This window comes from Cebus imitator, unplaced genomic scaffold (assembly GCF_001604975.1).
Source record: "Cebus imitator isolate Cc_AM_T3 unplaced genomic scaffold, Cebus_imitator-1.0 Scaffold280, whole genome shotgun sequence".
In the NCBI taxonomy this organism is placed as follows: Eukaryota; Metazoa; Chordata; class Mammalia; order Primates; family Cebidae; genus Cebus; species Cebus imitator.
This window is the reverse complement of record NW_016107595.1, coordinates 607,846-623,092: the sequence shown is the minus strand read 5'-3', so window position 1 is coordinate 623,092 and position 15,247 is coordinate 607,846. Positions and strand designations below refer to the sequence as shown.

The 15,247-nt window shown below is 47.3% G+C and overlaps 1 protein-coding gene and 1 pseudogene across 2 annotated transcripts in view; one reads left to right on the top strand and one right to left on the bottom strand.

Moving 5' to 3' along the window:
• Positions 1–15,247, top strand: part of MED26 (mediator complex subunit 26) — a 55,154-nt gene that overhangs the window by 9,025 nt on the left and 30,882 nt on the right. The gene's annotated exons all lie outside the window — the stretch shown is intronic.
• Positions 10,727–12,173, bottom strand: LOC108284481 (annotated as a pseudogene). The gene has a single exon (XR_005195860.1). The product of XR_005195860.1 is annotated as a heterogeneous nuclear ribonucleoproteins C1/C2-like (transcript).

The following is a 15,247-nucleotide window of genomic DNA, read 5'->3' as shown; positions in this document are numbered from 1 at the left end:
TGGCTGTTGCCTGCACAGCACCTGTCTTTACTTCCTATACTAATTCTGTGGCCCGTCCAGCCCCAGAGGGAAGTTAGCACTGTTCTGGTGGCGAGAGCTTAGACACAAAGGGGCTGATGGTCACTCAGGCCTAAAGGCAAGTTTTCAGTCAGGTGAGGACCTGGTTTCTGCCTTCCTCTTTTGCAGTGCTGCCATCACACTGTGGGGCGTCTTCCTCTCCATCCTAGCAGTTTCAGGGTTTTCCCCTCACCGAACTCCCAGCTTTGCCAGAAGCCCCAGCAAACATTTCCTTATGCCTTCTCTGGGCTTTGATTGAATTAGCAGCTTGATTGAATTAGTTGATTGGTTTACCCCTGATCTGGTGTGAGTTCCACCCAAAAAGGCCCACAATAGAGGATATGTTCCCAGGAGACGCTAAGGTCCTGTTAGCGGGAGAAGAGTAGTGGAGCCAGTGTCCCTGGATGGGCAGTGATGTCATCAACTCTATGATGTGACCATCAAATAGTTGGGCCTGCTGCTGGGCCTTGGATCCAGAAGGCAAAATAGGAGTAACTGAAAGGTAAGGTCGTGAGGAGCAACAGAGTGCTTTGGCTGGTGTGTGGTCACTGCGTGAAGTTGTGAATACCTTCTTGTTCTGGTTGAACCACAGACTCTGCATTTGCCTGTAGTCACCCTTGGGGACCTCTCTGTCACACTGTCCTACTGCAGCTGCTGGCTGGCTGCAGCTTCAGATCCTGTTCTGAGCTGAAGAGAGTCTTGCGTGGTGCTGTTTTTTCTCCCTGTCCTGCCATTCTCTCCTGGTGCTTGAGTTACTGCCTGGAGTGGGGCCCATGTTGGGAGAGGTGGTGCCGCCCAGGTGGCCTGAACCCCCGCCCCAAGGCCTCCTGCAGTCATGAGGAGACTGTGCTGTGACCCAGGCAAGAGCTGTGGCCCCTCCTGTAGCTTCTCTGAACTTATGAGCCCTTGGCAGAGGCTGGGAGATCTGTTGGGTCTGATTGTCCTGCCTGTTTTCTCTCATCTGTTCTTCCCCCCTGGGTAACCAGAAACTGATACCTGCGTTTCCGTGCTTGGCTTCTTCCCCTTCAGTTAACAGAGAGGAATAGAGTCAAGTGATCTTTTTTTTTTTTTTTTGCAGCCTCCATTTCCCCCAACCCCACCTTATGTTTCTGGGGGCTCTCAGTAACCACCTGATGTTGGTATCTGCTCCCCTTTTGCCTGGCAGTGGCAGAAGTGGGCTACATGTTAAGTTTTAGGCTCCCCTGTGAGGGAAAGGTTTATAAATGGGTATTCCACCTTCACTTCTGTCTTCAGGGAGTTTCTCAAGCATTTCATTTCTCACCTTGATGCTTGCTGGGCAAGCAAGTACTGCCCCTGAGTGAGGAGCCTGTCTTCTCCCAGAAGAGCTTCAGCACTGCCCTCCTGCGAGCTCCTCCTGCATTTCTCCCCCGCGTTTTCCCTTCTTTGAACACTGAGCTTAAATAAGTGCTGTTTGGGATTGAAATTAGGGTGGGGAGAAAGGAGAGGGAATCTTTTCTGTTTCTGGTCCTCGGCACTGTGTGTGTGTGTGTGTGTGTGTGTGTGTGTGTGTGTCCGCCTGTCTTATGGATGGGCTGCTTCATGTGTTGGGAAAGGCAGTAGCTCCTGAGTTTGACCTGTTGTAGAGAGGAATTACTTTCTAGCTTCCAGTTCTGGAAACTTCAGGAGAAGCACTTTGGCTTGGCTTGGGGGTGGCATGAGAGGGCCTTGTAAGAAAGTGGCAGTGCCCACAGGAAGTTTGGGAGGAGTTTCCAGAAGGAGCAGGGTCTTTTGTGCAGACAGATACAGCATGTTCCCCCTGGCTGCTACAGTCCTGTATACCTGAAGGAAAGTAGTGAAAACCCTGGCCTGGAGTGGGGAGTGGGCGCCTTAGGTGTTCGGGTGTATTTGGCAGTTGGTATTTGCACTGGATGTTATGCACAAGACTTGCGCATTGCCTGTCAGCCCAGTTTGGAGTTGGGGTGTGACCAGACGGGTACTACCTCCTCATCACCCTAGTGACGATGCTTCTGTGTTGAGAGCACTGCGGACGTGGTTTCCTATCTGATCACTTTGTGGGCTCCCTCAAATTGGGAAATAGGAAGGAAGTGGTATCATCCGTCTGGGAAGATGTCACGCCAGGTTGTCTTCTCTTTAGGGCGCCGTCCTCTGTGCTCGTCATGGATACTTGGAATGAATGACAAGGCCTAACAGTGAGAGGTGTCTGCCTCCCTGGTTCCCTTGCCCCTTGCTGCATTGGTCTCTCTTTTCACTTCTCAACTCCTTCCAGTGGTGCCTGCTCTCCCCAAGCGTTTGGCTTTGCGTAGCACTGCTCATGCTCTTCGGCCCTTTAGATTTTCCCCAGGTGGTCTCAGAACCACAGCCTCCATGGCACCTGGACAGTTGCTCTCCAGCGCTGTCTGCTGTGCTTGGATGTCCAGACAGCCCACTCCAAAATGGATACACCTTCACCTCTGCCCTTGGCATGCTTTGCTGTGTCTGCTGGTGGTGCCATGATCTACCGCTCTGTGGACCACTTAGGGCCATCCTGGAGTCCTCCTTCCTGTAAGCTGGACCTCTAGGGGATCTACTGCAGCAGCGTTCCAATCAGTCTCCTGCCTTTGTATGTCTGAAAACAGATTGGGATGTTTGACTTCATTGGTGGGGTCATGTTGCTGACTGGATTGGAGTCTCAGCTCATTAGGTGGCATAGAATAGAGAAGACATAGAATAGAGAAAAGTCCTCTTGGGTGGACGACTTAAGCAGAATGGAGTTGGAACCGTTGACTGCCATTCACCTTGCAACCTTCAAGGAGATTCGATTTGCAGCCTTTGTGTTTTTCCAGAAGGCTGTAAGAAATGCGGCATAGAAAGGCTTTTAGGAATGGGACGTGGCCCTGTGCCTGAAGCGTCCTGTGTGCTCACATACATGGTACCTAATAATTCACAGGCTTGGTGGTGGGCAGCCCATCTAGCTCCCATTGCCTTCCTCCTGGTCTCTACATCCTACTTTTCCTGAGAGCTACCCCTTCCTCTCTCCAGTCCATGCCTTGTGGATGGTTAGTAACTTAGGTGGGACTGGCCAGTTATGGGTTTGCATCTTGGGCAGTGATTGGTTTGGAGACAGACCTGTGACCCAGTCAGAGCCTGTGAAAGTTGTAGCACTTTGCTGGAGTAGGGTGGGGAGACTTGACTGGGAGAGGATGTGAGCTGGCTTCTGCTGGGGTTTGCTGCCTGGGGGCAGCCTGTCCAGGAGTAAGACCTGGTCAGAGGAGTGAAAGGACTAAGACCTCATGGCTTGGCTGGTCTGAGGTGGACTCTGCCTCACACTTTTTTGTGTGTGTGTCAGAGTGTCGCTCGGTCGCCCAGGCTGGAGTACAGTGATGTGATCTTCTGCTCACTGCAACCTCTGCCTTCCGGGTTCAAGTAGTACTCCTGCCTCAGTCTCCCGAGTAGCTGGGATTACAGCCACCATTCCTGGCTAATTTTTGTATTTTTAGTAGAGATGAGGTTTCACCATATTGACTAGGCTGGTCTGTTGGCCAGGCTGGTCTTGAACTCCTGATCTTGTGATCCCGGCTCCACCTTCCAAAGTGCTGGGATTACAGGTGTGAGCCACCACCCCTGGCTGCCACAAACTTTTAAGCTAAGTGAGCCTGTGGTTTCCTTTCTTGATTAAACCCGTTTGAGCTGACTTTTCCATCACTTGCAGCTGAGAGTCAGGAATCATCCAAGCACATTGTGCCCCAGGATCTAGGTCAGGCGGCCTCTCTTGTTCCTCTTCTGCTCCAGCCAGGCTCAGCTGCTCATCAGTCAGCTCCTGACCTGTTTGTGCACTCCACCTGATCACTTGCCCTGTCTCTCTCCTTGCCTCTCTGGGCTCAGGGTCCAGAGCCTCTGGTCAGCAGCCCTGTCTTCTGATTGTTCCAGGCATCCTGGTCTGATCTTTCCCGCAGTGCCTCCTGTAACCGGTCTGACGTGCCTGTCATTTCCCCCACCCCCATTCCCCTTGAAGGCAAAGACTGGTTGGTTCTTTTCTTGCTGGTATGTAGTGAGCCATTCATTCTGTTTGGGCCAGTAACTAATTTACATATAGATGTGGGTCCATTTCTGACTTCAAATTACAGAAGTAGCATTGCTTAACCAGGGAGGACCCAGTTGGTTTTGGGGTAAGAATTCAGGCTAAGTGGGGCATGAGCAGGGTAGTCATTTAGCTCATGAGTATTGGGGTGGAAGTGGTTTGACTGGACTTGGCCAGACCCCTGGAGGAAGCCCCCTCCTGTGATGGTTACTTGGCTCTCTCCAGACTTCAGCCCTTTCTATTCCTTCCATGGTTCAAGGGGTCTGTTGGAGCCATAGTGGCATGGAGCCATAGTGGCATGGTCTGCACACAGGAGCTGTGCCTGTCCTGTGTACATCGCTCAGTTCCACTGGGTCTGGGGATTCTAGAAGCTGTCAACAGGGCCTAGTGGCCTGGTGAACCCCTCAGGCCCACGTGAGCCTGCACAAGCCTCCTCCCTCCCTCAAGCCAGGCCTGGACAGATACTCCCCACCCACTTCGCCAACCCCCGTTGTTTTTTTTTTGTTTGTTTTTTGTTTTTTTTTTTTTTAGATGGGTTCTTACTGTCACCCAGGCTGGTATGCAGAGGCACAATCGGCTTACTGCAAACTCCACCTCCCCAGCTCAAGTGATCCTCCTACCTCAGCTTTCTGAGTAGCTGGGACCACAGACACATGCCACCCACCCTGCTAATTTTTTGTAGTTTTTGTAGAGATGGGGTTTCACCTTGTTGCCCAGGCTGGTCTCAAACTCCTGAGCTCAAACAGTCTACCTGCCTTGGCCTCCAGAGTGCTGGAGTTGCAGGTGTGAGACCCCACACCAGGCCAGACACTACCCTTAGCACATCCTCTGGACCTTAGCTCGAAGACTTTAGGTCCTTCTCAGCTGCTTCTACTTCGGTGCCCTTGGAGCAGATCACTTAATGTCTCCAAGCCTCAGTCTTTTTACCTGTGACATGGAGCTGGCATTGCCATCACCTGGTGATACCATCATGTAGGGCTGAGGCGTGTTGAGTGCCTGGCACAATCCCTAACCTCCATTTAGTAACCCTGATCCTGAGGATGCTGGTACTATCTCCCTGTGATAGATGAGGAAAGGAGTTTGGGGTGTTGTCTTTGCCAGAGGCCATGCGGTTGAAAGTGGGGAAGTGAGGATTTGAACTCCATCAATTCTGTCACCAAGCCCAGCGCATAGATCTCATTGAATCCAGTTACCAATCCTACTTCACAAACCAAGGGCTGGACATCATCATTTGGTGTAAATCTTTATAGGGAACTATAGGGACTTTATCCTGGGGCCATAAGAAAAATGGTTACGAGGGCAACAGCATCAACTCTTATGTGTGCTCACTCTGTGCTAAGAATTGTCCCATTTCATAGATGGGATAATTCAGGAAACTGGAGCGTAGCCAGGTTAGGTCGCTGGCACTGCACAACTGTGAGCCCAACTCCTTGTGCCCTCAGAGCCTTTGCTTTCATCCAGAGATAACACTGCTGCCCACTGTAGAGGGAAGTGGGGTGCACATGAAGCCCGTGCCACCTGAATTGGACAGTGCCCGGCAAGCTCATTGGGTTGCCTGTGCCTTGGGTGGAGAGCTGGGGACTCTGCTGTCTTTTTCTACCTCAGAAGTCGGGAAGGTTGTGCCTGAGCTGGCGTGGAGTGCAGAGGGTCCCCTGTCCCTTCCTCAGCCAGACATGGTCTCCAGTGTCTCTAAAGCCTTTGAGCCATGCCAGCTCCAGTTCATGAGGTCTTTTCTTGTGGAGAAGAAGGGAGTCTTTTCATTTCTTATGGGTAAGTTAATGAATAGGTTTAACAATCAACTAGAAATCCTCTAAGCCTCTTCTCCCCTTCTGCCAAAGAAAGGGAGATGGAAAGAAAGAAAAGTATTTAATATGTAAGAGTTTGGAAGTTAGACCTGGATTCGAATCTTGACAGGTCTGTCTCCAAGTTGTATGTCCTTGGACAAATCACATCAAATATTTGCTTATCAGTGCTATTAATACTTTCTATAAAGTGAGGACGTCCCTGTCCTACTAAAGGTAAACATTGCTGGATACCTAGTAGGTACTAAACATGTATAAGCCCCTTCTCGACTTTTCAGGAAGGAGCCAGGGGATACCATTCCCCTAGATGCGTTTGTAGATACCGAACTTTGATTTTCACAAATGCTGTTATTTTTCAAGGATAGTCTTTGCTTTAGTGTCAGCAACGAGCAGTTACAAGACAACATTGCATAATTTACACATTTCTAAATGCTCCCTTGGGGGTAAACAGGAAGAAATTAGTTGTAGAACAAAATCCCAGATGTCAGGAAGGAGAGGCACACTTCCTTGGAAGAGGTACTTAGGCTGAAATTCACAATCAGGTTTAAAACCTGCTTAGACTTTTCTGAATCTCTCTGTGCTGCAGTTGTAGATAGGGATGATTAAAATACAACTTTGTGCACATAAAACTGCCTTTCAATATTCAATATCCTTCCTGTGTAGAGAGATACTTTAGAATTAACAATCGTGGCCAGGCACAGTGGCTGAAGCCTGTAATCCCAGCACTTTGGGAGACCAAGGTGGGAGGATTGCTTGAGGCAAGGAGTTTGAGACCAACCATGGCAATATAGTGAGACCTTGTCTGTATTAGAAATCACAAAAATTAGCTGGTGGTGGTGGCATGTGCCTGTAGTCCCAGCTACTTAGGAGGCCAGGGTGGGAAGATCGCTTGAGCTCTGTAAGCTGAGGCTGCAGGGAGCCAAGATGACGCTACTGTACTCCAGCTCAGGCGACAGAGCAAGACCCTGTCTCAAAGAAAACAAAAAAAACAAGAAGTAAGATCTCCAGGATTTTACTGGACAGAAAAATGTTGACGTAATTGATTCTTGGAACGTATACTTTGCACACAAACATGTGGGCAGAATGGCCGTGGCAGGTAATCAAGACTGGATGTGAAGCCAGCCTGTTGCTGTTTTATCTCTCCAGGCCTATCTCCCACCCCACCCCCCACAACCTGCATCACCCTGCTGGCTCAGAGCTACTGTCACCCTCCTGGAAACTATTTGTGTACCAAGAGGCATAGACATGCTCTCATCCTTTGACCCAGTAATTTTACTCTTGGAAGTTTATTGACAGGCTGAGCTTGGTGGCTCACGCCTGTAATCCCAACGCTTTGGGAGGCCAAGGTGGGAGGATCAGCTGAGGCAACAAGTTCAAGACCAGACTGACCAACATAGCAAGACCTTGTCTCCATTTAATTCTTTTTTTTTTTTTTTTTTTTAAAGGAAGTTTACTTTTAAACAGCATGGGAGAAACTTCAGAATCATGGTGCATCCTCAGAGTCAAATAGCCTATAGCCGAAAGCATGATTCTGAAGGTTCTATAGAAAAATGGGCAGGCCTTGCTATGAGGGGGAAAGGAGTGGTTTTGTCAGTCACATACAACAACGAAAGGCATCTGGATAGGCCAGTGCCTAAAAAACTAGAACCTGGGGTAAAATGGAAGCACTTGTGTTGGTTGGGGCAGGGAGAATGGGTTGGTTTGTTTTCCCCTATGCTCCATTGTCTTTTCAATTAAACTGTAAAAAACTGAAAAGAAAAGTAGACTGCTCTAGCTTGAAGAGCACTTGAGCACTATTGAGAGCAATCGGCTGTGGAGTGGATTGCAGGCCTCTGTGTACTGCAGTCAGTGGAGAGGATTATTTCCCCTCCACGTGTGTTTCCAGGAGGTTCAGAGCAGTGGTGTGCAACATGACACTCCAGTCAAGGCCACCAGTCATGTTCTTCATGTTCCCAGAGGCCCGGGGTCTATCCCACCAGGACTGACGGGACATCACCTGGTTTTCTCCACACAGTGAAGCCACACCCCATGGCTCTGGTAAACACCCTGGAGTGGTCCATGCCTTTACCTTCCTCCCACCTCTGAGGCCTGGGGGCCTACTGCCAGGATGCTTATTCATCGTCCCTCCTCTCTCCTCCATCTCAAGTCCGACCCTGGCCATCTTCCTCTTGGTCCTGCCCCTTCCACACTGATAAACAGATGACTCCACTGTCACTTCACATCCTTCAGTGGTTTTCCATCCTTAGAATAGACGCCAACACTCCTTATTGTCATGATCTACACACATGCTACAGGCCTTGGGCCCTTCTTTCCTTTCTCAGCCCAACTTGAACCTTCTCCCTCATTCTTGTGTGAGAACCTTCTCCCTGATCCAGTTCTTGTGACAGTAGGACTTCTTCAGGCCTCTCCTGACCACCCATTGTATAGAGCCCATCCATGCCCTCCTGCTGTCACACTGCATTCAGCCTTCCATGTCATGGCATACTTAGGAAACAGTGGCATCCACAGGGTACAGTGGGTAAATTGGAGGCAATACTAGGGGAAAGTGCAAGTGCTGTTTCTTCCATAGAAGTTATAACAAAAAACTGGGCACGGTGGTTCATGCCTGTAATCCCAGCACTTTGGGAGGCCGAGGTGGGTGAATTATCTGAGGTCACGAGTTCGAGACCAGCCTGATCAACATGGAGAAACCCTGTCTCTACTAAAAATACAAAATTAGCCAGGCGTGTGGCACATGCCTGTAATCCCAGCTACTCGGGAGGCTGAGGCAGGACAATCACTTGAACCTGGGAGGCAGAGTTTGCGGTGAGCTGAGATTGCACCATTGCACTCCAGCCTGGGCAACAAGAGCAAAACTCCGTCTCAAAAAGAAAAAAAAAAAAAAAAGAAAAGAAATTTAAAGGAAAATAAAATACAGGGTGTTAGGGAACATAGTCAATACTGAACTTGTGTTGAATAACATTTTTATCATTATTATTTTTAGAGACAAGGTCTCGCTTATTATTGTTACTATTTTTTAGAGATAGGATCTTGCTCTAAAATCTCTAGTTGCCCAGGCTGGAGTGCAGTAGCGCAATTATAGCTCACTGCAGCCTTGAGCTACTGGGCTCAAGGGATCCTCCTGCCTCACGCTCCCAAGTAGCTGCACTACAGGTGCAAGCCACCATGCCTCACTAGTTTTTGTAATTTTTTTGTAGAGATGGTCTTGCCGTGTTGCCCAGGCTGGTCTTGAACTTCTGGCCTCAAGTGATCCTTCCACCTTGACCTCCCAAAGGGTTGGGATCACATGTGTGAGCAACTGCATCCGGCTTGAATAACATTACTGAAATAACGTTGCCTTTTTCTTTTTCTTTTTTTTTTTTTTAAAGAGGACTTCTGCTCAAGAATATCACTTTTATGTGTTAGGGTGTGGATTTTGTTTTGTTTTTGTTTCTGTTTTGCTTGACTTTGATAATTGTTGTGGAGAAATTTTGTTTGCACAAGAAGGTAGTAAAACTTAGAAGCATTTTTTTAGTAAACATTCAAAAATTTATGAGTTGGCATTTCTAAAGAGTCTAGATTCTTTACTCTTTTCATTTATATGTAATGTTGAAATACAGTAATGCAAATGGACCTCAGTTTCATTCAGACTCTATTTTAAGCACTTCAAAATAATGAAGCTCTAATTTACGTAAGGCATCTACTAAGGTATAGACAGTAGTATGCTGGTAAAAGTTTGACAATCAGCTCTCAGAAAAAAGAAAAGAGTATCCATATACATACATGTATATGCCTGTAAATTTGAGTTTTACTGATATAAAGGATGGGTGGCATATAATTTGCAAATAATGAAATATACAAAACTGTTGTCAGTTCCACATAGCCAGTTGCTTCTCACCAACTGCTTCCATTGATTTTTGCTAAGCTTTTGTATCGACATGATTGGTTTTGACATGACTTTGGTTGATATCTTTATTTGGTTGGTTTTGTTTTTTGTTTTGTTTTGTTTTTATGAGACAGAGTCTCACTCTGTCACCCAGTCTGGAGTGCGATGGTGCAACCTCCACTTCCTGAGTTCAAGTGATTCTTGTGCCTCAGCCTCCCAAGCAGCTGCGACTACAGTTGTGCACCACCACACCCAGCTAATTTTTTGTATTTTTAGTAGAGACAGGGTTTCACCATTTTGGCCAGGCTGGTCTTGAACTCCTGGCCTCCAGTGATCCACCTGTCTTGGCCTCCCAAAGTGCTGGGATCACAGACATGAGTCACTGCACACAGCTTTGTTTGATATCTTTATTTGTATTAATGAGTCAAGTGATGTCTTTGCCGAATCGGATAATGGTTTTCAGATATCTATACTATAAGAATATTTTCTCAGTTGTTTTTGCTATTCCCAATGTCATGTCTTCAGGCACGACACAGTTTTTAAGTTTAATTGCATTATTAACATTTTCTCCATCACTTTTTTTTTTTTTTCTTCCTAGTTTAATAAGGATTTGTTTATTTTGAGGAAAAAAGGTCCCAAACATCAGGCGGTTCACAAAAATAACCCACAGTATCAACTTTAGAAAACAAATCTTAAGACTATAACGCTAATTATTTTCCTAGAGGATGCATTTGACATGCCAACTCTCATTCACAGAAATACACGTTAAATTTGTGTTGAACTGCCCCACATAGCACACTAATGTTGGGGTGTAACACACACACTTCTAACTCAAAGCTGCTTTCATGAGCTACTCAACTAAATGAGATTGCCTTTGCAGTTAGGGAAGCAACTACTGAACTTACATATGAATGAAAAGAACTGTACTCCCTGCATAACGAGATTATTTTGGTGACAGTTGACAAAAACCATACATCCTTTTTATTGTTAAGTCATAAAGAGGTATCAAAATTAAAAGCAAAAATTACAGGGTAAGACTTAACAAAACTACTAGGAATGTCAAAGGAAGTGAAAATGGGACGAGGTGCAGGGAAATATGAATTAATTAACATGGGAAGGACAAGGATGGGGAGGACAGTGAGCATGTGCTGAAGATACTAGGGGAGAGGATCTGGTGAAAAATTTGACCTTAGACAAGCGCCTAGGTAAAGAAGTAATGGGATAAGATTTCTAAACCCCACTATGTACTTAAGAGTCATCCTCTCCTTCCTCAGTGTCTTTTTCATCATCCTTGATCAACTCCAGCTGGTCATCCCCCATCTTCATTATCATCATCATCCAGTAGGTCCCTCTCCTCAGCAAAGTCATCTGCACCCCTCTCAGACTCCATCTTCACATTAGTCTCATCTTTCTTCACGGAGCTGCTGCTCTGCTCCTCTTCTCACTTATCATTCTTCGTCTCTACTGCTTGTTTGCTCTATTGCTTTTCAGTTTTTTCCAGGTTTTCCAGAAGAGAATCCACTTTTTGTTTTATCTGGGTCAGCTCCTTCTTAATGGCCTGAAGGTCATCTCCTTTCAACTTTCCAGACTTGGAAGATCCCGCTGTCCACTCTTTGAATTGAAGCCACTTTTGCCCCTTCGTGGGGTGTTTCCTGATACATGCTGACGTTTCAAGGGCACGACAGCCCAAGCAATAGGAGGAGGAGGTACACGTGCTGGGTAATGTACATCCTATCATAATAATCCCATTGAAAGTCATAGTCCAAGTCAAAAGAGGAGCCGTACATCTCTGCTGCAGAGGGTTTCACACCTGCTTTTCCTTGGTTCACTTTTGGATCTGCAGCCGGGTTAATATCTAAAACCTGGCCAGAAATCATTCTGCCATCCTCTCCTGCTACGGCAGCCCGGGCATTTCTCTTGTTAACATATTGAATGAAGGCAAAGCCCTTATGAACGGAGCAGCCCACAATTTTGCCATACTTTGAAAAGATTGCCTCCACATCAGATTTCTTGACCCCAAGAGTGTTGAGATTCCCAATGAACACACAAGAGTTCATGGAGCGAGTATCTGTCTTCTTGGTAACGTTGCTGACCATTGTGTTTGATGATAAGTTTTCTCACAAAGCCGAAAATGTAGCTGAAGATCAAAATAAACCTCACTGTACATTTGCCACGTAGGGCACACCAAGTTGCATCATTATGTTTAAAATGTCTTTATAAAATCAATTTTGGAATGGGACTGTGTGTGTTCTGGAAGGGTGGGGAAGGGAGGTTAAAAATCAAAGCTGAGCTCCAGTGAGTAGGGATGGGGTTCACCTTGCTGTCCAGGAGGGAGGAGGGAGAAGAGATTTGATTCTGAGTCTCCTACTCCCAGGTTATATGTGGAGAAGCTGACTGCTGCCCGAAGTCAGCAACCTCTCCATCACTTTCTTAAGTTTGAACCCCAGGAGTTGACAAACTTTTGTAAAGGGCCAGATAGTAAATATTTCTAGCTTTGCAGGCCATGTGGCCATAGAGTCTCTGTTGTACTGCTGCCTTTGTAGCACACAAGCAGCCATAGACAGTATGTGAGTGAATGAGCATGACCGTGTTCCAGTAAAACTTGATGTGGTCGGCCAGGCACAGTGGCTCATGCCTGTAATCCCAGCACTTTGGGGAGGCCAAGGTGGGCGGATCACGAGGTCAGGAGATCAAAACCATTGTGGCCAACATGGTGAAACCCCGTCTCTACTAAAAATACAAAAAAGTTAGCTGGGTGTGGTGGCACACACCTGTCATCCCAGCTATTCAGGAGGCTGAGGCAGGAGAATTGCTTGAACTCAGGAGGTGGAGATTGCAGTGAGCCGAGATCGCGCCACTGAACTACACAGCCTGGGTAACAGTGAGAGACTCCATCTAAAAAAAAAAAAAAAAAAAAACCTTGATGTGGTTAATTTATGTCAATGTGAATTTTCCCTCAATGAACGACATGTCAAATGAAAAAAGTAAAACTTTTATCTACAAAAACAGACTATGTTATGGAATGACCCAGGCGTTCGCATGTTTCTAGTTTGGAGCCCATAAAATCAAGCCCTGATTTATAGTGTTTGCCAGTTTCCATGGTGTAAGTACTCGTACCATGGCTGGTTTGAGGCTGCTGGCACGGGGTCACTGATTGTGAGTTTTGGAAGAGATCCTCAGTAGCACAGCATTTACTCCGTACTGATACAGTAGTCGTGAATAACCTCAGAAACCTAGATAGTACTACGTTTGGTTAAATAAGTAGGAAGTGATGAGTTTTTAGTACTGTGTCCTTTGTTCTTAATAGAACTTTTTGTCAGCTTATATAATGTAATTGTTAGTAATGGCTCCTTTGATACCTGAAAGTGTCACCATGGGCTGACTCTCAGGAGAGCTAGCATGAGCGGGTTTCTGCCCATGCCTGGGTGGAATCACTGCCCCCTAGCTGGCTTGGATGCTGAAGGGCTCGCAGCCCCAGAAGAGGAGATGTATTGGAATATATGCAGACAGAATTCTGGCCTGGGCCTGGAGCCTTGCCCACCGGGGCCCTGGTGCCCCTTGGCCTGCTTGCAGGACTTCAGCCACAGACAGGCTCCTCGTCCAAATGGTGTCTGCACCTTTGCAGATGGCTGCTGGGATAGTTCTCATGGTCGTAGTTTCCCATTGTCCATGCCTAGCACCCCTCATTGGCTCACGAGGAGCCAGCTGCCCTAATGGGCAGGCGGGGTCATCGTGCAACTTGCTCTAGATCAGGGGTGTCCAATCTTTTGGCGTCTCTGGGCCACACTGGAAGAAGAATTGTTTTGGGCCACACATAAAACACACTAACGATAGCTGATGAGCCAAAAAAAAAAAAAAAAACTTATAATGTTTTGAGAAAGTTTACCAATTTGTGTTGGGCTACATGTGGCCTGAGAGGCGTGGGTTGGACAAGCTTGCACTGCTTCTTGCTCCAGATGTATCACTGCCCCAGTTCTCTCAGGGCTGAGGTGACCACCTCGTCTGGCCCAGCGGTTGTGAGGGAAGCCTTCGACTCATATCACACTGTTTATTCTCTTCATGGCTTTTAGTGTGGCCTATGGTCTTGTCTGTTGTCTGCCTTCCCCAACATGAATGTGAGAGCTCTGTCTGCTCCCTGAGTTCCTCCTCAGAGGGCACAAGGCACACAATATGGACACGTTCCTTTATTTATTTATTTATTTATTTATTTTAAACAAAAGGAGACAGGATCTCTGTCACCGAGGTGTGAGTGCAATGGCACGGCCATAGCTCACTATAGCCTCGGATTCCTGGGCTCAAGTGATCCTCCTACTTCAGCATCCTGAGTAGCTGGGACTACAGGTATATGCCACCACACCTGGCTAACTTTTTAATTTTTAATTTTTAAATTTTTATATTCATTTTTTTTAATTTTTTCGAAACAGTCTCACTGTGTTGCCCAGGCTGGTCTTAAACTCCTGGCTTCAAGCGATCCCCCCACCTCAGTCACCGGATTAGCTGGGATTACAGGTGCATGCCATTGTGCCTGGTCAACGTTCTTATTTTCCCAGGAGATAAATAGCAGCTGAGACCTGGTACAATGGCTCACACCTGTAATCCCGACACTTTGGGAGTCTGAGACAAGAGGGTCATTTGAGCCCAGAAGTTAAGACCAGCCTAATCAACATTGGAGACGCTGTTTGTAAAAAGGTGACTGAATGAACTCTTGTGTCTGCAGCAGTTCCATTGAGCAGCCCAGGTGGGTTTGGGTTCCCACCCAAACCTACAAAGGTTTTTCTGATGCCAGACACCAACATTGCCTCTTGGTGTGTGCCAGGCACCCTACCCTTGGGAAACAGGCAGCCCTGACTCAGCCTGCTCCCCTCCCAGATGGTGGCAGTCACTGTTGCTAACTTCATCACTAGGCCATCAAAAATCTCTCTAGGTTTCAGCATGGCTAATGCCACATTTTCTCCTTATCCCCCACTCCCCTCCAAAAAAAGGGAAACCCTCCTTCATTGTGTGTGTGTTTTTATTTTTGGGAGATGGAATCTCACTCTGTCACCCAGGCTGGAGTACAGTGGCATGATGTCAGCTCACTGCAACCTCCGCCTCCTAGGTTCAAACAATTCTCCTGCCTCAGCCTCCTGAGTAGTTGGGATTACAGGCATGCGCCACCACACCCAGCTAATTTTTGTATTTTTAGTAGACAGGGTTTCACCATGTTGGCCAGGCTGGTCTTGAACTCCCGACCTCAGGTGATCTGCATGCCTCAGCCTCCCAAAGTGGTGGGATTACAGGTGTGAGCGACTTCATCTGGCCCTATTGTCTTCAGGCTGCTCTGTGCTGGCCTCATTTACGGGGCTGTACTGTCTCCTAAGAGTCAGGAGTCACAGCAGCCTCTTCTGCTGGCCACAGGGCCTGTCTACTGACCTCACCTGCTGCCAGTGGGCCCAGGCGTGTGGATTCCAGATGACCCACTCTGGGCTTGGTAGATCTGCAGGT